Source organism: Petaurus breviceps, unplaced genomic scaffold, assembly GCF_028583685.1.
Source record: "Petaurus breviceps papuanus isolate PSGF00001 unplaced genomic scaffold, PetGlider_PUasm1.0 37, whole genome shotgun sequence".
Taxonomy (NCBI): Eukaryota; Metazoa; Chordata; class Mammalia; order Diprotodontia; family Petauridae; genus Petaurus; species Petaurus breviceps.
This window is the reverse complement of record NW_027186296.1, coordinates 31,241,249-31,259,332: the sequence shown is the minus strand read 5'-3', so window position 1 is coordinate 31,259,332 and position 18,084 is coordinate 31,241,249. Positions and strand designations below refer to the sequence as shown.

The window sequence follows — 18,084 nt, the reverse complement described above, 5'->3', positions numbered from 1 at the left end:
TCAGTTTGTTATTTCTGGCTTTCTAGAATCTCAGGGTCATCCCTTCTGGGAAATGGATAGGCAAAGGTTTTACAAGGAGGCAGGAGGGGGGGGAGGGGACAGCTTTGGTTCCTAAACCATAGAGTTTTTCTTTATGGGTCCTCAGTCACTCATGCCTAGAGCTCTTATCTTCAGTCAGTCCGGGATATTGAGGAGGGGATGCCCTTGCCCCAGTCGGCCGCCAGGGGGAGGCAGGAGGGGGCGCCTTTTGACAGCGGGAGGCCGGGGGAGCGGGAGAGGGAGGAGGGACAGGACGGAGGTAGCCGGGAGTGGGGATCAGAAATCGGGAGCCAGAGCACAGCGTGCCCGACCCCTCTGCCCGAGCAGCCAGAGCCAGAGCGCAGGCCAGCCGGGCCAGTGGGCACAGCCGGGGCCAGGGTGGGGGGCATAGTCCATGCGGCGGCGGGCAGCGCTTGCCAGGCTCCGGGAAGCACGAGGAGGTGAGGCGAGGCGAGGCACGGCAAGGCAGGGGAAGGCAAGTGAAGGCGAGCCGCTCCGGCCGCTCCAGGACACTGACCGCCAGGTGAGCTGCCCGCCCAGCCCGCGCCTCCCACCGCTGTCCTCTGTCTACTCGCAGTGGCCCCCCCCATGCTGGGGTGCTTCCCGCTGTGTGTGTGTGTGTGTGTGTGTATGTATATGAGCGCGCGCGCGCTTGCACGCGGCATTGGCGAGTGGGTGTGTCACCTTGGGTGCCCAGGAGTTTGTGTCCCTGTGATCTTGCTTTGCGGCTTGGCGATGTTGCTTCGGGACTTGGGGAACTCGTGCACCCTTGTGTTTGTGTGCGTGTGTCAGTACCACTGTGGGTGTCCATTCTTTTATCTTTTCGTCCCATGCCCGGGGTTCCTGGAGCCTGTCGGTGCCTTTGCTCTACGCCTCCTTCCTGGGGCTTTAACTTTCAATCAAGTTCAATCAGCCTTGGCCAGTCTGGCGCAATTTGCTGTTATCCAGTTCCCGGGCAGGGTCTCCTTACTCACTGGAGCCCTGGCCCGGAGAGGGGATGGGCCTCAAACCGCCGGGTGGGAGGCTGGAGCAGACCCTGCCCACCCAGCCCTCGCTTCCCGCCCGCCCCACTCCAAAGGCGTCCCTGCGTGCAGGGGATGGGGCCGCCTGTTCTCCTGGCTTGGGGAGAGTTGTGCTGGATTTAGGTATAAGCTAACCAAGCTCCACTCTAGGGCCTCCACGATATGAGGGGGCCTCTTAAAAAAAAGAAAAAACAAACTGGCTTCCAGAAAGCCTCTGTTGCAAGTGTGTGTTAGTTTCAGCTGAGCTGTACAGTCAGCTTTCTATGATGTTCTGGATCTCTTTTCACTATCCGTTCCAGCTCTGATGAGCTCTCCAAAGTTTGTTTCAAAATACCTGCCCTCCTTGTGCCCTGTTTCAGAATTGGCTCGGGACAGAGCTACTTTTGTCTTCAAACAACTTAACAGTTTATTTTTAAAATAAAAGTTTAGTTTTCTATGGAATTCTTCAGGTTTGGAACCCTCCCTCTGTGAGTGAAGCAATCAGTTTGGGTTTCTAGGAATGTGCTTTAAAATATGAACCTCAGTTGCCTCATCTGTAAAAGAATTGGACTAGATTTGTAAGGTCTCTGATATCTAATTATTTGCGACTTGTTTTTTCAACTTACTTGCCCAAGGTGAAGTGGGTGTGTGGTCTTTGATTTAGGTGGGTTTCATTCTTGAGCAGAACAATTAAATACAGTGGTCCTCAGTATAGTATGCCCATGCATTCCTTTTGATATCATTTATATAATTTCTCTGTCCCCGTCTAAAACATCAACTCCCATCCTGCAATTAAGCAGTGAGAATTAGGCAAGAAAGTGGGAGTCTTCCTGAATGGACTGCTACAAAAGAGGCCCCTGCTATAAAGGGATTAGGGCTGGGGTTCTTAACCTTTTTTGTGTCAAGGACCCTTTTGACAGTTGAGTGAATGGAATGCACTCCTCACCATTCTAGAAATGGAAATGCTAAATTTCAGTTAGGAGTTCGTGAAAATAAAAGTGTAATTTTTCCCATCCAAGTTCACAGACCCCCTGAAGTCTATTCATGGTAAAGACCCCCTGGAATAGTGATAGGGCTCAGCTTGTGAGAGTCCATCCCTCTCCTCTGTGAGTTTGTGTAGGTTGTTTCAGTTACCTGGAATGCCTTACATCCTCACTTCCAGCTCTTTGAACCCCTAGATCCTGTCAAGGCTCACCTCCCCTGTCACTATGTATTTGTATACATAATATGTGTAAAATACTATCTGTAAAATTACCGAATCTCTCAGTAGAATGAAGCTTCTTGAGAACTGGTTTTGCTCACTGCTGTGATTGTGCTTGCAGCATAATTCTGGGCAATTAATTCTCATGGATTGGGTTGATTGAAATAAGGCATCTTTCCCTCATACAATCAAAACATTAAATGTTTGTTACTGGCAAAACATGGGCTAAATGCCATGAAGGGAGTGATACAAAAAATGTAAATGTCACAAAAGCCCCTGTTTCAAAAGGCATGATATAATTGCAAAGTTATATAACAATGTGTATAAAAAACTTTAATAGTACATAAAAGGCAGTATATTGATTCAACAATTTATTACTGTGTTTAGTCCTGGGGTGAGCATTAGGTGAGACATAAAGTTTAGGTAAAAGACAGTCTTGCTCTCGTGGAGTTATAGTTTAGTAGGGAGAATAAGATAGATGAAAATAACTTTAGTGTACAATGTTACACTATAAAATCAGTGGTACAAAACAAAGCAGAGTAGGTCTGGGAGGAGAAATGTCATTGGAGTAAACAGGGGAGACTTCCTGGCATTTGGGTTGCTGGTATTTGAGTTGACTTTAAAGAATGGCTAAGAATTCAGCAAGTGAAGTGGGGGAGGGAGTATGGGTGCCAAGTACATGCCACTGACAAAAAAGTGATGTAGGAATTGAGAGAAGTGGGGTAGTCATTTTGAACTATCATGATAAAAGAAAGAATATTTTAAAATGTCGAATTTGAGGTGAGTCTTGAAGAAGGAGGAAGGTAGGAATTTCAGAGGTGGAACAAAGGCTTGAAGGTGGGAATGATAAAGCTTGTTTAGAAGGCAGTGAATAGATAGATCTGGTTGCCTGGAGTGGAGAGTTTGTATTGGGGAAAGGATGGGAAGAGGGTAGGAAGGTTGGAGAGGGACCAGACTGTGAAGATTCTTAAATGTTAGGTTTATGAGTTTATCCAGTAGCTGATGGGGAGCGAAAGTTTCTGAGTAGGGGATTAAGAGGAACAAAGAGAAATTTGAGGAAAATTTGTTTGAGGGTATGTTGAATGGATTTGATTGGGGAGAGTCTAGAGTAGGGGTGGGGAACTTGCAGCCTCAAGGCCACATGTGGCCCTCTAGGTCCTCAAGTGTGGCCCTTTGACAACTCAAACTTCACAGAATAAATCCCCTTAATAAAAGGATTTGTTTTGTAAAACTTGAACTCAGTCAAAAGGCTGCACCCAAGGACCTAGAAGGCCACATGTATCCTCAAGGCAGCAGGTTCCCCTTGCCCCTGGTCTAGAGATTGGAGAACAAGTTAGGAGGTTATTTCAGTAATCTAGGCAAGGGATAATAAGGGCGTAGAATAAGGCACTAGCAGTAAAGTAAAGTAAAGTAAAGAAAGCAAGACAAGAGACATCATACAAAGAAGAATCAGCAGGACTTGGTGTCTGACTTGTTTTATCTCACCACTCTTCCATCTCTTATTTCCTTCTTTTCTCACCATACCTGACTGAGATTTTATGCTCATGGAGACTTCCTTTAGAGTTGTAAAGGGTCACTTAATCTAGCTTCCTCATTTTATATTGATGAGGAAGGAGACTCAAAATGGTTAAGGGACATGCCTAGACTCAAGTAGCAAATGACAGAGACAGGGTTTGAACACAGGTCTTCTGACTCCAAGTTTAGTGCTGTACACTGCCATACAGTTCTATGGACAGAGACAGGGAATTCAGGAGTAGGAGTAGGTTACAATTCATGAAAATACGAATGTTTTGGTTAGTGTAGTCTTGTTGGGTTTCAGGTGACAAGGAGATATCCAAGTGGAAATGTCCAAAGCATTTAAAGGTGGTGCTTAGGATAGAGTTTGGCTGCTGGAGATAGTCAATGATCTTTGATTCATTTGGATGGGGCTGACAGTTTCAAATGAGGATAGTTCCAATTTTACAAAAGAAATTAATGAGAAAAAACCCAAAGGGACCAGCTGACCTCCCCTAGATCTTTTCTCCTTTGCATCTTGCCTTTCCCTGTTTTTCTCTGTTCTCCTCTTGTTCTACTTTCTCTCCTTTTTCTGTGCTTTTGTATATATACAGAAAGAAAGTTTTTTGCTTTAAACTATTTAATGTCCTGGTGAAAACACACGCTGTTATATTTTACATCCTTTGCTCAGGGCTCAAAATGTCTTGGTCTATTTCCTTGAGGAGAAGCAGTTTCTCCTTGGGTGCAAGATGTATTGACTCTAGGCAAAATGGTCAAATAGACTCTATTTGTCTTTAAGATGTTCTCCCCTTCCCCATTCTTTGGCTTTGTCCTTTCTTCAGGACCTTGAATCCCTTCCTTGGTTCTATCTTTGAGTCTTTTCTCTCTTCTTCCTTCATTCCCTCTGCTGGCAATCTCATCCACTCCTATGGCTTCAGCTACAACTTCTATGCAGGTCACCACCAAATCTGTATCACCTGCCCTAGCTTCTCTTCTGAGCTTTAGTTCCTCATCTCTAGGATAAATATAGAACATTGCCACCTGGATGTGCCTTTGGTGCTTTGACATATCAAAGACTCAGCTTTGCTCCTAAACTTGCTTCTCCTTTTTCCTTCAGGGTTTATGTCAATGGCACCACCATTCATTCAACCTTTCATTTTCATAACTTTCTGTTCCTTCTGCTCTCACCCACTCTCAACACAGTTAATAAGTCCTGCCAATTCTGTCTCATATATATATATATATATGTTTCTGTCTCTGTACCATCTCTCACACCTGTCACTATTCTCACTAGTACCACCCCCTGAACTGTTGCAGTGGCCTTCCCAAAGTCCTTTCACCTCCATTCTCTCTCGACTTTGATCCATCAGTCATACTACTGCTAGATTAGTTTTCTTTATGTATAGTTTTGGTTTTTCTGCTAAAAATTTGTCAGTAATTCCCTACTGTTTTTGCAGTAAATTCAAACTACTTTGCCTGGCATTCCCAGACCTCCACAATCTGGCACTGCTTTTCCTACCCAGCCTTTTCATATAACTCCCCTTCATTTGCCCTCAGAATTCCTGGACCTTGCTATCCACCCTGGAGCTGCCCCTTAAGGAACAATGTGATTTGCCATCTACCCTGATCAAGATCAGATGCTGTGTTTGATCACAGAAACCCAGATTATTCGCTGCCCTCTTGAATTCTTACCATCCATTAAAACCCAACTAATGTCACTTGCTTTCTGAACTCTTTATTTATATCTCTCTTTTTTTAAAACATCATTTCCACTTGAACTTTTGAGCATTTTCAACTGAAAGCTTCATGGAGGAGATGACACTTGGGTTAGACTTTAAGGGTTGTAAAGGAATTCCAGAGTGAAGAGTAGGGAGGGGGAAGGTTGAAAGAAGGTATTCTAGCCAATCATAGCATATATAAAGGGTCAGCAAGTAATATAGTTTGGCTGGAGCACAATTTAACTGGAGAAAGGTCATAGTAATACTGATGATAAAATGAGGAAATGCATGTAAATTGTGTTGCAAACTGTAAAGTGCCATACATGTGAATTTTCAAAGCATTTTATGAACATTTCTACTTTAGTCCTTAGTGGTAGTATGAGATCAAGGTAGCAAGGGAAAGTGGTCTTAAATTGTGGACTATAAAACAAAAAAGATATACTCTGAACAGATAATGGGAGACATATAGAGAGTGATAAAATATTTCAGAGGATAGAGATTGGGGGAAAGGGTGTGGTATGGGATGGCATTGTTATTGAACAGAAGAAACATTGGAATTGGAGTGAGAAGATGAGTTTGAATCCTTCATCTGCTCCTTAGTAGTTGTGTAATATTGGGTAAACCACTTAGTCTGTGACTCAGTTTTTTCATCTGTGAAATGGGGATTAGATAGCTTATAAAAATTGAATAAGATAATCAGATTGAATGGAAAAGTATTTAATAAGCACTTACTATGTGCCAAGCACTGTGTTATAAACTGGGAATACAAATAGAAAAAAAGCAGTAGTCCCTACTGTCTATGAATTCATATTGTAATTGGGGAAGACTACACATATAGCTTTAGGAGAGAGGATAAATCAGTGGTCTTTATGATTCAGTGCTTGGGCAGATGGCAAGGCCCAGGGATCCTTAAATGTTGGGAAGAAGGTGTCCTGGAGAATGAAGGGATCATACTCCTTGCTCCCAGCCGCTACCCTCATCTTACCCCACTTAGAATACAGGGAAAGATCTGTGATTTCTTCAACCTGAGGAACTCTTTCCAACAACATAGATGAAAGCATAGTCCATAGAGATGACATGATTTACTGGGCTGGTGAGTATCTGAGGCTAGAGCTGAAGTCAGGTGTTGCTAGCTCTAGGCCCAGATACTCTGTCCACTGAGCCACCATTGCCTTTCTACCCTCCCCCAGCCAACTGAATGATGAGAATGTCCAGCTCACTCCATGCCTTTCCTTTCTCCCAGGAGGTACCTCAGAAGCAGAGTATTCAAATACAGTTTTCTTTTAGTGTTTGCTTTGAATAAATGGTTCCTCATATTAGGAGAGTAAGCTTTTATTATTGTGTTTGGCCAGCTGAAGGGTATTTTGTCTTTGTCTGACATACTTTTTGGGTACCTCCTGATGTATGCCATCTTTATTAGGTTCCTTACCTGATGCCCTTTTCTCCTGGGCATGGCCCTGATGGGCGGTCAGCCAAGCTCAGCACTGTATATATCTTGTCTCAGAAGGGTGTCATTCAGCCAACAGGCCTTTGGCACTCGTGTGCACTCCTGGCTACAGCTCAGCTCTGCACTGGCTGCCTGCCTGCATGCTTGGGGGCCTGGTCATCTCTTAGGACAGATGTAATGAGTGATTAACAAGAGCTCCATCTAATCTGCTGCCAGGGGAAAGGAAGGGCCAGTAGTGGGCTCCCTACGGGTTGTGACCTGTTCCAGGTGGGTTTGGAATGTACCCAGGGCGAGATGGGGATTAAGACATAAAAGGAAAAAGGAAATGAAATGTTAACCCTTTAGGCTATGACTCTTTTTGAGCTCTGACAGTAAAAGAACTATGGTATTATCTCTGCATCTGCAGCAACCCCAGGAGAGAAGTAGAATTTTTGTCTTTGATTTATGGCAAGGATAAATTGGCATGTGATTATGGTCAGAGAAAAATGCTATTTCTTTTATTTTTCCATTTTCTTAGAATCCCACTAAGCTGTGTTGTTTAGCAGAGGAAGAGAGAGATTGCAAGAAAGAGGTTTAATTTCAAAGGAAAACTGATAAACAAGATCACCAGCAGTGAGTTTATCTGTTTCCTTTCTGGAAACCTTCAGATCATATTGAACAAGTTATAATGTGTGGTTGACACACTTAGCCTTTTCTTTAAAGTCAGTGCCTGGGTTTGTGTCCTTTGGGATTGTTATATTTTGGAAGGAGATTGATTGGGTTTTCTGAGTTCATCAGGACCCCATCTATGGCTTCTGTTCACTGATCCCTTTCCTTAATCAGCCATGACCATTTTTCCTTACACCTGTAGTTCTAAATCCCAAGAATATATGCTAATTTAATGTAACAGAAGCTACTTTGCAAAATCAGAGCAGAGGGAAAACAGCTTCTTCCTGAAGGGCTTGTCTCCCTTATGATCAAAGATTCAGACCTGGAAGAGACCTTAGAGACCATCTAGTTTAATCTCTCTCTCTTCTCCCCTCCCATTTAACAGATGAGGAAACTGAGGCCTAAAGAGAAGTGACTTTCCTAAAGTCACATGGGTAGTGTCAGAGGCAGAATTCAAACCCCAGTCCTGTGACACCAAAGCCAGGATCTTTCCGTTACCCCATGCTGCCTCACTTAGAGTCACTAGCTCGTGTTGTAACTTTTAGCACTCTAACCTTTATGCGCTTTTCTGCTTTGACTTTTGAGATCTAACTACCTTTCACACCTTGCTGACCACTCACACACCTTGCTGATTCTTTGATGCCTAGACTTTTTGCTCCCTTTTCTTTAGAGCACACAGCTCCTGACCTTGCCAAGATTTTGCCTCTGATGCTTACTACCCACGTGACCTTGAGAAAGTCACTTGTCCTCTTCAGGCCTCAGTTTCCTCTTCTGTGAAATGGGGGTGGGGGTGGACAAGATGATCTTAAAGAGTCAAGCAAGTCACTGGGAACCAGTGCATTGATGTTCTGAGAAAGAAATAGACTCTACTTGAAATATGAACACTGTTTTGCCTCCTAGTCCTGTTACTTGTATTGGACCCTGACAAATGCCTGATCTCTCTTGGTCTTGGTCTCTTGCCTGACCAGATATGTATAGTGCTACACATACCTTGGAATAGCAGATGAAAGAGACTTTTTTTCACTTGGAGGAGAGAACATTTGTGTAGGAGGAATCATCAGTCCCAGAGTTGGAAGGGACCTCATGGGTACTCTGGTCCGACCCATAATAGAAGCATGAATTCACTCTATGTCTTCTTCAACAACAGGTTATCCAGCCTTTGCTGAAAGCCTTCTCAGTGACAGTGAACTCACTACCTTCTGAGGCAATAAAACATCCCATTTCTGAACTGCATTAGGGGGCAGACAATTTTTCATTATTTCAAACAATATCTACTTCTCCATAATTCCAACCCACTGATCCCAGTTCTGACCCCTGAGCACAAGAAACTGTGGTTCACTCCCTCAGATGGGACTTGAGGACTTCGTTCTCTTTTATGTAGGTGGATGTGAACTGATGAGGGCCTTTCTCCATCCATTTGATTTTCTTTCTCAGGACATAAATGCACAGGGTCCCAGTGGCTTGCTTGACTCTTTGAGGCTTTGTTTCACATGCCCTCTTATAGAAGGAAACAGGACCCCCTTAATAGTGAGTGGATTCATGAGTTAATTGGTTAATTGATCAGGGGATAAAATTGCTTTTTTAAACAAGATTTTGTTTTTGCATTAATAAAGTGACTTTGTTTTTCATGGAAGGGGTTAGAGTAGTAGTCTTAGAATAGGTTCAGAATGGAAGAATCCATTGGGTATGCAGAAGAACTTTTGGCACAGTGAATAAAGTATTGCACCTGGCTCTTCCTGGATTCAGGAAGATGAATTCAAATGCTGCTTCAGGCACTTACTAGCTGTGAGATCCATAAGTCATTTGTCCTCTCTGAGCCTCAGCTTCCTTATCTATGAAATGGGTATAGCAATAGCACTTATCTCACAGGGTTGTTGTGAAGTTCAAATGAGGTAATGCATATATATATATATATGTATATATGCATACACACATATGTACATACACATATTTTATATGTGTATACACATATATGTGTATAACTTTGCTAACTTTAAAGTGCTATATTGATGCTGGTTATTATTATAATTGCTATATAATGTAAGAAGGGCTAAAAAAAGTTTTACATGATCTTCTCTATAGGTATAGGGACTTGGATCTGTAATCTCAAGTATGGGGACCTCTTGAATGAGGACACTCCCTCTACCCATGCGGGCTCTAACTTTCTCTGCAACTTATAATCTAAAGAAATTGCCTAGCACATTGAGAAATCAGGTTATTTTGCCTAAGGTCATCTAGTCAGTAAGAGTCAGGGCAGGATTTGAACCCAAGTATTCCAGGCTCCAAAGCTAGCTCTCTGTCCACTAAATAATATTGTCTTTCCTCTATAGAGCTCTAAAAATGGGTACAATATCACCCCACCCAAAGGTGGGACATACAGTCTTGTCTGGATTCAAGGGGATGGCTGAGAGAACCTTTCTTGGTTTTGTCTGATTCTCTGAATGACAGCAATGTCCTGATTCTCCTTTTCCTCCAAGATGCCAGGTACTCAGGCTGAGCTTCCTTGGCACAGAATAATGTCTTGGACTCTCTATGGAGTCTACTGGGATAAGTCCCAGAATGGTGGTTTTGGTGGTGTGGACCACTGCCCACACAAAACAAACTGGAGTACTCTGAAGTCATCCTATCCACAGGCCACCTATGTTTGCACTGAATTCTCTTATAATTAGGAGAACTAGAGGGAAGTACAAACTTTGCAGACCCTTTCAGCCTTTATGGTTTGATTGATTACTGTGGTCTGATGGAGCCAATGTCTCAATGGAGCTTGTATTGGATATTCTTGCTCAGTGATATTTACATTGTGAAATGAAATTTGCTTGCTGCTTTCAGCTTCCTCTTCCTTGTTCCTGTGTACCCACCTGCATGTTGCCCTTCATTCTTGAGTTTAGGGACACTTGGTGACCTAAGGTATTGGTGTAGTAGTGAGGATATGCTCATCAGGTATGGTTGTGTTAATTCCTCATGTCTCTCATGTTAATTCCTCCATGTTCCTCAAAAATGAGCCATATACAGAGAGGGAGTGAAATATTGAGACGGAATGCAGACTAGTAGATAGAGGACTGGGTTTAGAATGAGGAAGACCTGGTTCTGAATCTTGACTCAGACACTTAATTAGCATTGTGACCCTGGACAATTCAATGTCTTTAAACTTCAATTTCAACATCTGTAAAATAGGTATGCTAACAATCCCTACCTCGTGAGGGTGTTGTGAGGATGAAATGAGGGAAGCGCTTTATAATTCTTAATGTATTATGTAAATTTAACTGCTATTTCTAGGTCAGAATATTATATACATCATTGGGCACAATGACTGGTGTTTTTGCTAAAAAATATATGTTTGTTTTTTTTTTACTTTGTTACAAGGGAGAGTTAAATTTCAAGATCCTGGTGAGGAAGACATAGAGGAAGAGAAGAAGGAATGTATTTCCAGAAAGGAAAACATATATTGTTAAAACATATTTTGTTAAAAAAAATTTGTTAAAACAAAAGGCATCAGTAAAAAGAAACTGGGTCAAATGTACCAACATCTGTCTAAATTAGTTTCATGCACTTGAGGTTTCCTCTAGTTGAGGAATTCTCAACTTTTTTTTAGTGACATTAACCTTTGACAGTCTGGGAAAGTCTACAAATCTCTTTTCAGAATAATTTTTTTTAATTATTAGAAGAAATGCTAAATGTTAGTTTATTTTCACTATTGGTGAAAATTAAAATGTAATTTTTTCCCATTCAAATTCATAACCCCCATCCCTCCCCCCCACCTTGGTCTGTGGACCACAGGTTAAGAATCCCTGCTGTAATCCAATCCACATTTGAAGCATGAATTGAATCTCTATATTCCTCAACATGTGGCCATCCAGTTAAGTAGCCTCATTTTCATGGTTTTCTTTGGGAATTTATACCATTAGTTCATTCACTTAGCAAATAAATATTCGTTAAGTGTTATACTATACTATGTTATAGTCTTTTTAAGACTTCACAGTCATTTCTGGTCCCCTCCCAGTTATCTAAGAACCTTTCATCTCTAGAAGAGTCCTTTTGTATAACTGATTAAACTATCTCTGACTAATTATGTTCCGAGATTATTGCTTGCAGTCAGGGTTACAATGGTGGTTATTGAAATTTGTCAATGGGGGAAAAGAGACTGTTGGAAGGCAGCATTTTTCTTCCCATGGTCACTAATTCACACTTGCTTCTGAATAATTCACTTTGCCTAATAGCCCTATGGTCATAGGAGGCGTGCAGTAAATATTTGTCTAGTAACTGAGTCCGGGGGCATATAGCTCTTGATCTGCCTGGCATACTGAGGGTTAGTGCAGTTCATCTGATCTTGGCTTTCAGTGATTCAGAGGGTGGGAATGTAAGATGCCTCTCCATAAGTAAGGCTGATGTTTTCAAAGGCGATTCTGACATTGGAGTTCTTGGTTTTCCTAGATGCTTTTCCTGTATTTATTGGCCAGACCTCCCATCTTGGGCAGACTGTGCTCACATTGTTTGTAGTAGTGATGGCATGGAACCATATGTACTCTGGCCTGTGGTCTGGCAACATATGAATGTAGCTAGACATTAACCTTTGGCTGAGGAGTTTCAATTCAATTCAGCAGTCATTTGTTAAATGTTTGCCATACACTAAGCATTGTGTTACATATTTGGGGGGGGGCATGGAATGAATTTTTGATAAGACACTTTCTCTGCCTTGATGGAGCTTATGATCAAGCAGGGGGCTAGGAGACACACACAAAATATGTATAAGTCATGTGTGGAAATAACAACGATCCTTCTTTCTGACATCCCTTTCGAAGAGATGGTAGGGAAGGACGTGAAGACCCATAGGCAGTGAGCCATAGAGAACATGGTGCTGGTAGGAAAAGATTTCATTTTCAGAATGCTATGGGCAGAAAGGAATAGAGTAGGTGCTGTTGAAAAGAGACTTGCAAGAGATGGTGATAAGAGAATCAGAGACTGAACATAGCCGGCAACAGATGCCAACTGAAATATGAGCAGCCTGAAGTATCCGAGCCAGACTTGAAGCTTGAAGACCAAGTTTAAAGGAAGGAAAGCAGGAGCTATTGAATAGGTGAGGATAGCAGGAGTGAGGCTCCAAACCTCGAAGAGTATCTATAACTGTGGCAAAGGTTGGGATCTGGAATTAAAGGCATCTGAAAATGGACTACCCTGCTACCAATCCAGCAGGGCCTCAAGCTACTGGGACTTCCCTTAGATCAGGGGTTCCCTTTTGGCAGTCTGGTGAAGCTCATGGAGAATAATGTTTTTAAATGCATAAAGTACACAGGATTACAAAGGAAATCAAATATTTAGAAATACAATTACAAAATATTTTAAAAACAAGTTCATGTATCCTAGTTTGAGAACCCTTGACTTAGATTTCCCAAATTGGTGTTGTGACTTTTCAGAGACTGAAACCTACAGGAATAGGGAAGTGGAAAATGGAGCTCATTTGGAGATATGTTTTACTTCATATTGTTTTGATAAAAGTTTTGGGAAATGAGTCCCTTCTCTCTTCACAACAGTGCTAAATAAAGCTATTATGCTTAAATGCTGATTGGAAGCTTGGAGTTGTTCTGAAGATGGAGGCTAATATTCTCAAAAGAGAGTAAATCATGTCAGATCATGATTATCTTAGAGAGATAACCTGGGTGGTGGAAAGAGCCGTAGAAAGATTGTAGAGAACATACTTAATTATTAATAAGCTTCCAATTCTGAATTTGGGTCTGTACAAGTCCAAAGTTCCAGTACTGTATAACAGTTGACAACTATGATACAAAAATAATACATGATAAATTTATTTGAGGTGCAAACAAAATACTATTTGAGATCTAAGGATGACAATGACAGTTATCTGTTGGGGGATCTTTGAGTTGTGCTTTTGAAATATGAGAGTTTCTTCACAATGACTTTCACTATCTATTTCCATTTTTACCAACTTATTTAAATCACTCAACATCTCTTATTTGGACCATTACAATAGGCTCCTAATTATTTTCTCTAACTTTCCTTTCTCCCTATCCTAATTCATCCTGAAAATCAATATCTCTAAAATACCATTGCCACTACCTTCCTCAAAATATTACAAGGACTTTCCCAATTGATAAATGGTCAAAGGATATGAACAGGCAGTTTTCAGAGGAGGAAATTAAAGCTATCTATAGTCATATGAAAAAATGCTCTAAACCACTAATGATTAGAGAAATGCAAATCAAAGCTACTTTGAGGAACTACATGACACCTATCAGATTGTCTAACATAACAAAACAGGAAAATGATAAATGGTGGAGAAGATGTGGGAAAAATATTTATAGCAGTTCTTTTTGTGGTGGTCAAGAACTAGAAATCGAGGGGATGCCCATCAACTTGAGAATGATTGAATAAGTTCTGGTATATGAATATAATGGAATACTGTTGTGCTATAAGAAATGATGAGCAGGCAGACTTCAGAAAAAGCTGGAAAGACTTATATGAACTAATGCTGAGTGAAGTGAGCAGAACCAGGAGAACATTGTACAAGTTACAATCACATTGTGTGATGACTGACTTTGATAGACTTAGCTTTTATCGGCAATGCAAGGTTCTAAGACAACTCCAAAAGATTGATGATGGAAAATTCCTCCACATGCAGAGAAAAAACTATGGAGTCTGAGTGCAGATAGAAACATATTATTTGCTCTCTTTCGTTTCGTTCTGTTCTGGTTTTATTCTCATGATACCTCCCATTCATTCTAATTCTTCTATACAACATGACTAATGTGAAAATATGTTTAATAAGAAGGTATATGTAGAGCCTATATCAGACTGCACAAAGCCTTGGGGAGGGGTTAGGGGAGGGAGGTGGAGAAAATTAAAAACTTATGGAAGTGAATGTTGAAAACTAAAAATAAATAAATTAATTTTAAAAATATTACAAGGGTTCTCAATCCTGTAGAAGATTCCTTAACCTAATAGTCAAAGCCTTCTATGATTTGGTCTTACATGCCGTAGTGGATTGAGCACTGGCCCAGGAACCAGACAACTTCAGCTCACTTCTAAAACTACCTTGCTGTGTAAGTTTAGGCAAGTAATTTAGCCTCTCTGGTCCTTAATTTCCTCATTGGTAAAATGAAGGGGCTGAATGAGATGATCTTGTGGGACTGTTGGATTTGTAGTCAGAAGACTTATACAAATCCTGGCCTCTGCTACTCAATATCAATATAATCTTGGCAAGCCACTTAATCACTATGGGTGTCATTTTCTTAAAGATGAGGTAGGACTAGAAAACCTCAGAAGTCCCTTTCTATACTAACTCTATGGTTTTATTGCCAAAGATCCTATGGTTTTAGATAGATTCACACATTCTTTTGGAAAAGAGGGAGAAGGGTATTCCAAACATAAGAAAGAGTGTAAGCAAAGACATAAAGGTGGGGAAGTGTAAGGTGTGCACAAAGACTTTTCATTAGTCTAGTCTAATACAGCAAACCATCTCTTCTGTTGATCTGTATGCCTTAATGAAACAAATAAGACAAAAACAATATGTCTGTGATTTCATTGATAGGGCAAGCTCCCAAGGAGTGAACTCCATCTAATCAATGCAAATGAGCACATGCTCTGAAACTTATAATCTTGGAGATTTACCTGGGGGCACAGAGAGGTTATCTGGCTTTCTCAGAATCAAATCGCTGATATTTGTCACAAGAGACTTGAACCTAGGTCTTTCTCTCTTAATGCAACCTAGCATTCTATCACGTTTTGTGAAGTTCTGCATCATATTTTTGATATAGTTTGAGCCTGCTACTAAAATTTAATTTTCTTATAATTTATTATCTAGTCACACCTCCCCCATCCTGTATCTTACAGATCCACTCATAAATACTTCTTTACTTGTCACTTATTATGATTACATCTAAGCTCTGGTCTGTTGACTCTCCCTGAGAGCTCTCTTTTCCCACAGAGAGACTTCTATGAGTGCAGAACTATGCCATCCAGATACTTAGCAACTGGCCCTCATAAGTCTGCATTTGGACACTTTTCTTACCTTACGCTCACTCCATGACTCAGTTTTGGAAGACTACACCTGAATGCACATCCTCCTCCCACTTACTCCCTAGTATTTTACTCCCACTCTGCACATATTTAATAACTAATCCATCTTTCTCTTTCCTTCCTCCTTCCCTCCCTTCCTTATTCAACTTCACTCACTCCATCTCTGCTGCATATTCCATTACAGACATAGTCAGTGGCTAGATTTATACCACCATGCCGAAAAATGAACACCAGCATCACAACCATCTTAATGCTCTTTTAAAAAGCCAGTTTCTCTTTGATGGTAAGCATCAGGTTCAGAATAGTAGTTGCTTTTATTATTCCCTGGACCTTTCAAGAAATAAAGTATCATGAACACAAATCAAGAACGTATTTGCGGCTTGATTTTTGTCAGTAATAGAGAGTTCTAGCAGGTGTTCAGATAAATGATGGCATTAGAAACCATCCAGACCAATTTGTTTCTGATTAGACATCTCCTTTACTGTAATAACTTTAACAACCAAGGGCAGTCAGGTGGCGCAGTGAGTAAGAGTGTTGGCCCTGGTGTCGGGAGACCCAGGATCGGTTCTGGCCTCAGATACTTGGCACCCTCACAAAAAATAACTGTCTGTGTAACCTTGAGCAAGTTACTTAACCCCAATTGCTTATAAAAAATAACTTTAACAACCATTGAGCTTCTACTTATGGGGGACTCACTACTTCCCAGAGCATGCCATTCCATTTTTTTGGATACTTCTGATGGATATATAGGTTTTCTTTAAATTATGCATCTTTTTACCTCCTCATTTTTGCTTCTTGTTGTGCTCTACGTGGTTAAGAAGAACAAGTGCACCCCTCACTTTCCATGTGATAACCTCTTTAAATACTTGCTGATATCTATCATCATCCACTAATTTTTCTCTTCTCCCACTTAAACACCTTTCAGTTTCTTCAACTGATGCTCATATGGCATGGTCTCCAACCTTCTCACCATCTTAATCATCCTTAATCATCCATATTCTCCAGCTTGTCAGTGTCTGTATTCGGGATTTAATTTGATGAGGACAGAATAGTGAGGTACTATTACTTGTCTCTTTTTGGACATTATGATCTGTTAATACAACCTGTGATTGTGCTAGACATTTTTAGCTTTCAGATCATATTGTGGACACATTTTGAGCTTATAGATTTTTTTCAACTGTTGCCAAGCTGGACTTCCCCTGTCTTCATATTTGTACAATTGATTCTATGAATACTATTAAATTTCAGCTTAATTAGTTCAGTCACATCGACAATCTCTGGAATTCTTTTCAGCTCCTACCTGTCATCCAACATAGCAGCTCTTTTTCCCAGCTCTTGTCATCTACAAATTTGATAAACATAATATATATGCTTTTATACGAATGATAATGATGATGGCTTTGTTCACTGATCTATCAATAGTTTTCTCTTTAATATTTCAAATATGTATTGAGCACTTTTCCTTACCCTGGCGTTTTTAAAGGACTTTAAAAGAAGTACAAGTATGTCTCTACTCTTTGGCAATTTATAGTCTTTTTAAGGGAAACAAGGCAAGGCAAGGTAAAGTTAGATTGATGGTTCTCAAACTGTGGTCATGGATCTTGGACTGAATTATCATGGAGTTATTATAAAAAGAGTCCATGAATCCATGTGTGCCAAGCATGGTCCTTTTGTCATTATGAATTTTTAAAGTCTGTGGATACTAATAATGTAGTTATTATCATGATAAGGTCTATAATAGTCTGGACGCCATTTAGGGCAGTTTCCTGGCAGTTTCAGTCTGAAACATAAACAAAATGAGATGCATGTGATCCATCTAACAGTTAACAAAAGGACATTCACTTATCTATAGAAGGACAAAGATGTTCAGGGCAGGGAAGGAATGATCATTTAGTCTAAAACATTAATTCAGTTGAGCACAGCTTATCCATTTTGTTCATGCTTTTAGTCTATGGTCTGAAACCTCAGAAAGGGGCTTTCCTTTCTCATTTCATGGCTATTTTAGACCTACATTACCAGTTTTAATACCTTATAAGGACAAACTAGCCTATTTTAACATGAATATGGTAGTTAGGCTATTGCTCACACCGCAGAGTTTGTGAAATATTTTTACTTAGAAAGGTATCCTTGTGACACAAAAGTTTGGGAACTTCTGAATTTGAGAATTTAAAGTGACTAAATGTGGAATACTGAATATGCTGAGAGCTGCTTGTTGTTGTTCAGCCATTTTCAGTCGTGTTCGACTCGTCATAACCCTATTTGGGGTTTTCTTGGCAAAGATACTGGAGTGGTTTGCCATTCCCTTCTTTTTACATATGGGGAAACTGAGGCAAACAAGGTTAAGTGACTTGTGCAGGGTCACACACAGTAAATGTTTGAGGCCAAATTTGAACTCAGGAAGATGAGTCTTCCTGACTCCAGGCCTGGTACTCTATCATATATATATATATATATATATATATATATATATATATATATATATATATATATATATGTACACACACA

At 40.7% G+C, this 18,084-nt stretch overlaps 1 protein-coding gene across 1 annotated transcript in view; it reads left to right on the top strand.

Moving 5' to 3' along the window:
* The first annotated feature begins 249 nt into the window (after positions 1-249).
* THSD4 (thrombospondin type 1 domain containing 4) overlaps positions 250-18,084 on the top strand; it is a 927,982-nt gene continuing 910,147 nt past the window's right edge. Inside the window, exon 1 of the mRNA XM_069098174.1 lies at positions 250-562. The gene's annotated coding sequence lies outside the window, so the exon portion shown is untranslated. The remainder of the gene's footprint in view (positions 563-18,084) is intronic.